The sequence below is a fragment of the Pristiophorus japonicus genome, chromosome 22 (genome assembly GCF_044704955.1).
Source record: "Pristiophorus japonicus isolate sPriJap1 chromosome 22, sPriJap1.hap1, whole genome shotgun sequence".
Taxonomy (NCBI): Eukaryota; Metazoa; Chordata; class Chondrichthyes; family Pristiophoridae; genus Pristiophorus; species Pristiophorus japonicus.
Window position 1 is genome coordinate 49356903 of NC_091998.1, and position 7426 is coordinate 49364328.

The 7426-nt window shown below is 47.5% G+C and overlaps 1 non-coding gene across 1 annotated transcript; it reads right to left on the reverse strand.

Annotated features, from left to right (window-relative positions):
* Positions 1-5266: 5266 nt before the first annotated feature.
* On the reverse strand, positions 5267-5339 carry trnaf-gaa (transfer RNA phenylalanine (anticodon GAA)). Its single transcript has one exon. It is a non-coding gene; the product is annotated as a tRNA-Phe (tRNA).
* Positions 5340-7426: the final 2087 nt, after the last annotated feature.

Genomic DNA, 7426 nt, shown 5'->3' on the forward strand with positions numbered 1-7426 from the left:
GTATCTCCAAATTTGCAGATGACACTAAGTTGGGTGGCAGTGTGAGCCGCGAGGAGGATGCTATGAGGCTGCAGAGCGACTTGGATAGGTTCGGTGAGTGAGCAAATGCATGGCAGATGAATGTGGATAAATGTGAGGTTATCCATTTTGGTGGTAAAAACAGAGACAGACTATTATCTGAATGCTGACAGATTAGGAAAAGGGGAGGTGCAACGAGACCTGGGTGTCATGGTACATCAGTCATTGAAGGTTGGCATGCAGGTACAGCAGGCGGTTAAGAAAGCAAATGGTATGTTGGCCTTCATAGCGAGGGGATTTGAATACAGGGGCAGGGAGGTGTTACTACAGTTGTACAGGGCCTTGGTGAGGCCACACCTGGAGTATTGTGTACAGTTTTGGTCTCCTAACTTGAGGAAGGACATTCTTGCTATTGAGGGAGTGCAGCGAATGTTCACCAGACTGATTTCCGGGATGGCGGGACTGACCTATCAAGAAAGATTGGATCAACTGGGCTTGTATTCACTGGAGTTCAGAAGAATGAAAGGAGATCTCATAGAAACGTTTAAAATTCTGACGGGTTTAGACAGGTTAGATGCAGGAAAAATGTTCCCAATGTTGGGGAAGTCCAGAACCAGGGGTCACAGTCTAAGGATAAGGGGTAAGCCATTTAGGACCGAGATGAGGAGAAACTTCTTCACCCAGAGAGTGGTGAACCTGTGGAATTCTCTACCACAGAAAGTTGTTGAGGCCAATTCACTAAATATATTCAAAAAGAAGTTAGATGAAGTCCTTACTACTGGGGGGATCAAGGGGTATGGCGAGAAAGCAGGAATGGAGTACTGAAGTTGCATGATCAGCCATGAACTCATTGAATGGCGTTGCAGGCTCGAAGGGCTGAATGGCCTACTCCTGCTCTTATTTTCTATGTTTCTATGTTTCTATGCTTCACTGACCCCAAGTTACCAATTTGCAAGTTAATCTTAGTTTGGACGGCTGTTTCTCCATCTCTAGTGGTGACCTCCTCTGGAGGGGTGGCGATGTGGGGGGGGGGGTGGCGGTGGGGGGGAAAGTGGGGAGGGTGAGGACATTGCCCCCAGTTCTCAAAGCTCAATGACATTCCATCCACCTGGGCATTTTCTAAGTAAAGGGACCATCTATAAATGCTTGTGCTACAATATGACATGGACCTGCTGCGTATCTTCAGCATTTTCTCTTTCCATATTAAAGGAACCAGACTTTTTGAGCTCCTTTCAGAGAACTACATTAAGGCAGATTTATGGCTGGGTGTATTTGCTTAGCAATAAAACCAGAGGGATATTGAAAAACAGTCGAAGAAACATCATCTCAATATTTCAATATTTTTTGACAGATATCCAGACATGTGATTTCCAGAGTGCTAATTTTCAAAGGGTCGGGAGAGATTAATAGCCGCGAGTCACTTGTCATTTTGTGAAATATGATGTTTGATTAAAATCTGAAGAATTTGCTGCTTGCACGAGCTTACAAAACACTCCACAAAAACATTCAAAGGCAAATGAATTATACCGATGGCGAATGACAGCTGCGAGTGTCAGAAGGTCGTGGGTTCAAATCCTACTCCAGACACTTGAGCACAGAAATATCTAGGCTGACACTCCCAGTGCAGTGCTGAGGGAGTGCTGCACTGTCGGAGGTGCCGTCTTTCAGATGAGACGCTAAACCGAGGCCCCGTCTGCTGCACATAAAAGATTCCACGGCGCTATTTCCATGAAAAGCAGCGGGAGTTATCCCTGCTGTCCTGGCCAATATTCAACCCTCAATCAACATGACTAAAACTGATTATCTGTTTCATTATCACATTGCTGTTTGTGGGAGCTTGCTGCGCACAAATCGGCTGCCGCGTTTCCTACATTACAACAGTGACTACACTCCGAAAGCTACTTCATTGGATGTGAAGCGCTTTGGAACGTCTTGTGATCGTGGAAGGCGCTATAGAAATGCAAGTCTTTCTTTATGTTTCAGTTGGAGGGGCATCATTATAATGCATTTGCTTCATGGATTCTTTGCTTAAGAATTCACATGTTGCTATTAAGAACTAGTTGGTTTATTAACAAAGGGTTAACAATCACACTGCACATTACCAGTCCATCCACCAGGCTCACAACTGCATACCTCATCGTGGATGACCTAGACCCAACTGGCTGGGGTTTTATTGAGTCTTGTGAACATCACATGACTGGCTAAGCCACTCACAATTTAACAGCTCGACAACTATTTTGTTGCATCTGTAAATCTGTAAATCAATAAATCATTAAATCAATTGCCCCCTAAAGCGGGGGGGGGGGGGGCACTAAAACCGACAATTAAACAAATTAGACTTTAAACATTAAACGGTCAAATTAAAATTTGGTTGCCGGGGGTGATGATGCACTCCAGTCCCTCCGGCGCCTACCTCTTGTGGAAGGCCGCGAGCATACCGGTGGACACCGTGTGCTCCATCTCCAGGGACACCCTGGCTCGGATGTCACCGCGGAAGAGAGGCAGGTAGTCGGGCTGAACGACCCCCTCGACCGCCCGCTGCCTGGACCAGCTGATGGCACCCTTGGCCGTGCCCAGAAGTAGTCCTATGAGGAGGCCTTCCGACCTGCCCGCTCACCTCCACACAGGGTGCCCAAAGATCAGGAGCGTGGGGACTGAAGTGCAACCAGAATTTGAGGAGCAGCCAGCCTGTGAGCACACTCACAGGTGTATACATTACAGTCGTGACTTCCAATGTCTAACAGGAAGCACACAAGTGATGCGTGGTTCAGATCTGGAGATACGTTTGAGAGATAATCCTTAAGAAGGTAATGCTGACTGCTGCACAGAGGAGACCAGACACATGGGTAAGTGGATAACACCTTTCTAATGGACTGCAGCATTAAAAACACACCGTCGGAGCTTGGATAGACTTTAATCTTAAGTTCTGCTGGCATTCATAAACGATTTGTCTTGGTGGCATCAGCGAGTCCTGTCCTGTGATGTCCTTGTTGCCGTCTGTCCAATAAGGGATCACACCAGGTATCTAACTGGTGGAATGACTGTGTAATTGAGCTCCCCCTAGTGGACTACTGATGTACTGCAACTACTGATGTAAATATTAAAGGATCATGTGGCAAGGTCACATGATGACAGGTTTCTCTTAAGAGCCATCTTGTGTACAGTGTGCTTCTTAGTGATGTTGTAAGGATATATCACAGACTGGTTAAAGTACCAACATGGCTTGAGAAAGACCTCAGGGGGTAGAAATTAACCTGGGCCAAATGAACACAGCATCTGCATTGAGAGGACTGAGGTAATTCCATAAGAAAGAAAGACTTGCATTTATATTGTGCCTTTGATGGCCACCGAACGTCTCAATGTGCTTTACAGCCAATGAATTACTTTTAGGGTGTTGTCACTGCTGTAATGTAGGAAGCTACTTGGGCAGCTGAAACTGGGCTCTGTGTATTATTTAAATAGGGCAGAGATTACAAAATGCGGTGGTACAGAGGGACCTGGGGGTCCTTGAACATGAAACACAAAAAGTTGGCATGCAGGTACAGCAAGTAATCAGGTAGACAAATGGAATGTTGGCCTTTATTGCAAGGGGGATAGAGTATAAAAGTAGGGAAGTCCTGCTACAACTGTACAGGACATTCGTATGACCACACCTGGAGTACTGTGTACAGTTTTGGTCTCCATATTTAAGGAAGGATATACTTTCATTGGAGGCAGTTCAGAGAAGGTTCACGAGGTTGATTCCTGAGATGAACGGGTTGTCATATGAAGAAAGTTTGAGCAGATTGGGCCTATACTCATTGGAGTTTAGAATACTTGGAGGTGATTTTATTGAAATGTATAAGATTCTGAGGGGGCTCGACAGGGTAGATGCAGAGAGGATGTTTCCCATCATGGGCGAATCTAGAACTAGGGTTCATAGTTTCAGAATAAGGGGCTGCCCATTTAAACGGAGATGAGGAGGAATTCTTCTCTCAGAGGGTGGTGAATTTTTGGAATTCTCTACCTCAGAGAGCTGTGGAGGCTGGGTCATTGAATATATTTAAGGTGGCGATAGACAGATTTTTGAACGATAAGGAAGCCAACAGTTATGAGAAGACGGCGAGGAAGTGGAGCTGAGGTCAGGATCAGATCAGCCATGATCTTATTGAATGGCGGAGCAGGCTCGAGGAGCCAAATGGCCGATTCCTGCTCCTATTGCTGATGTTCTTATGTTCTTATGTGGTCCTTCCAGCTGTTGCTCCTCTTCCTCTTCCCTGATTAGAATCATAGACTAGAACAGATCACAAGGAGGCCATTCGGCCCATCGAGTCTGTGCCGACCCTTTCGAAGAGCAATCCAGTTAGTCCCACTCACCCGCTCTTTCCTCATATCCCTGCTAATTTTTCTCCTTCCATGTATTTATCCAATCCCCTTTTGAAGGCTACTATTGAATCTACCTCCACCGCCCTATCAGGAAGTGCATTCCAAATCCTAACCACTCGTTGCGTAAAAGAGTTTTTCTCATGTCACCTCTGGTTCTTTTGCCAATCACCTTGAATCTGTGCCCTCCAGTTATCGACCCTTCAGCCACTGGAAACAGTTCCTCTTTATGTACTCTACTGAAACCCTTCACGATTTTAAACAGCTCTATCGGATCTCCTCTTAGCCTTGGCCAAAAGGACTGCCATTTTCAAAAGGAGAGCATCACCAACAAACCCCTCACACCTCCTGAAGCTTGCCGAGCAGCTACCCGCAAAGAAAAGTGGTAATTCTGCACCCAAAGCTGGCCGGGATCGCACAAGCAAGGTCACCTGCCAAACATTTACAGCAACTTAAACGGCAGCAGGTGAGTGCCCCTTTAAATACCGCCGGAAATGGCTGTTTCCCCGCCCTGCCCCACCGTGACCCGTGCGCGGTTTCAGACGCTGTCGTGGCAGCGCTGACTCTGATGAAAATGGCATCCTGGCCCGAATTGCGTCGTTGGACCCAGGACGTCATTTAAAACTTTTTGAACATTAAACGGTCAAATTAAAATTTGGTTGCCGGGGGTGATGATGCACTGCAGTCTCCCCGGCACCCACCTCTCACGGAAGGCCACGAGCGTAGCGGTGGACACCGAGTGCTATCTCTCCAGGGACACCCTGGCGTGAATGTAGCTGCAGAAGAGAGGCAGACAGCCACAGCTCTACAACAATTTTGTAAAACCCATAAATCAAGTGCCCCCTTATTGACGGGGAAATGAATGAAACACAAATTAACCAGAAACTGCCGAAACCCGGGATTGAACCAGGGACCGTTAAAACTTCAGTCTAACACTCTCCCAACTAAACTATTTCAGTACATCTATTGGGGAGCGCACCTGTTCCTGACTGGCCGATTAAATCAAGGCCAGCTCAAAATCGTCCGACAGTAAGTTAGCGACTTCTTTCCTTCAGCGTATCAGCCGGCCACTGTCCCCATTCAAGTCAACAGAAGTGGGGCCAGAAGGGGAGGTGAGGATCGGCCCCAACGTTCCAGGTGTGAGGTACCTGGCCCCACTACATAGAAACATAGAAACATAGAAAATAGGTGCAGGAGTAGGCCATTCGGCCCCTCGAGCCTTCACCGCCATTCAATGAGTTCATGGCTGAACATGCAACTTCAGTACCTCATTCCTGCTTTCTCGCCATACCTCTTGATCCCCCCGAGTAGTAAGGACTTCATCTAACTCCTTTTTGAATATATTTAGTGAATTGGCCTCAACAACTTTCTGTGGTAGAGAATTCCACAGGTTCACCACTCTCTGGGTGAAGAAGTTTCTCCTCAGCTCGGTCCTAAATGGCTTACCCCTTATCCTTAGACTGTGACCCCTGGTTCTGGACTTCGCCAACATTGGGAACATTCTTCCTGCATCTAACCTGCCTAAACCCGTCAGAATTTTAAACGTTTCTATGAGGTCCCCTCTCATTCTTCTGAACTCCAGTGAATACAAGCCCAGTTGATCCAGTCTTTCTTGATAGGTCAGTCCCGCCATCCCGGGAATCAGTCTGGTGCTACAGCACAGATCGGAATATCGCCGTTCCGCTATTCATTTTTGCAACACAACAACTTACATTTATATAGCGCCTTCAACATCATAAAACGTCCCAAGGCGCTTCACAGGAACGTTATCAAACAAAATTTGACACCGAGCCACATAAGGAGATAGTAAGACAGGTGACCAAAAGCTTGGTCAAAGAGGTAGGTTTTAAAGAAGAAAGACTTGGATTTATAGAGCGCTGTCACCGGATGTCTCAAAGCACTTTAGAGCCTATGAAGTACTTTTGGAGTGTAGTCACTGCTGTAATGTGGGAAACACGCCATTCAATTTGCGCACAGCAAGCTCCCACAAACAGCAATGTGATAATGACCAGATAATCTGTTTTTTTTGTTATGTTGTATGGGGAATAAATATTGCCCAGGGCACCGGGGATAACTCCCCTGCTCTTCTTCGAAATAGTGGCCATTGGATCTTTTGCGTCCACCAGAGAGAGCAGACGAGACCTCGGTTTAACGTCTTATCCGAAAGACGGCACCTCCGACAGTGCAGCACTCCCTCAGCACTGCACTGGGAGTGTCAGCCTAGATTTTTTTGTGCTCAAGTCTCTGGAGTGGGACTTGAACCCACAACCTTCTGACTCAGAGGCGAGGGTGCTGCCCACTCTTTAAGGAGCGTCTTAAAGGAGGAGAGAGAGGTGGAAAGACTGAGGGTGGGGAATTCCAGAGCGTTAGGGCCCAGGCAGCTGGAGGCACGGCCGCCAATGGCGGAGTGATTAAAATCAGGGATGCGGCAAGAGGCCAGAATTAGAGGGGCGCAGAGATCTCGGAGGAGGTTACAGAGGTAAGATGAGGCAAAGCCACGGGGCGGGGTGGGGGGCATTTGAAAACAAGGGTGCCCTCAAGCAATGTTGTGGGCTAAGTCATCATCGACAGTTCCTCGGAATCGAGTAAGAATTGCTTCCACTCTAAAAATGAGTCCTTAGGTGGCGGAACAGTCCAATATGAGAACCACAGTCCCTGTCACAGGTGGGACAGATAGGTGTTGAAGGAAGGGGTGGGTGGCACTTTTGTGCCGCACGCTCTTTCTGCTGATGCGCTTGATTTCTGTATGCTCTTGGCGATGAGACTCGAAGTGCTCAGCGCCCTCCCGGATTCTCTTCCTCCATTTAGGGCAGTCTTTGGCCAGGGATTCCCAGGTGTCAGTGGGGATGTTGCACTTTATCAGGGAGGCTTTGAGGGTGTCCTTCTAACGTTTCCTCTGCCCACCTTTGGCTCGTTTGCCGTGAAGGAGTTCCGAGTAGAGCGCTTGCTTTGGGGAGTCTCGTGTCAGGCATGCGAACTATGTGGCCTGCCCAGCGGAGCTGATCAAGTGTGGTCAATACTTCAATGCTGGGGATGTTGGCCTGGT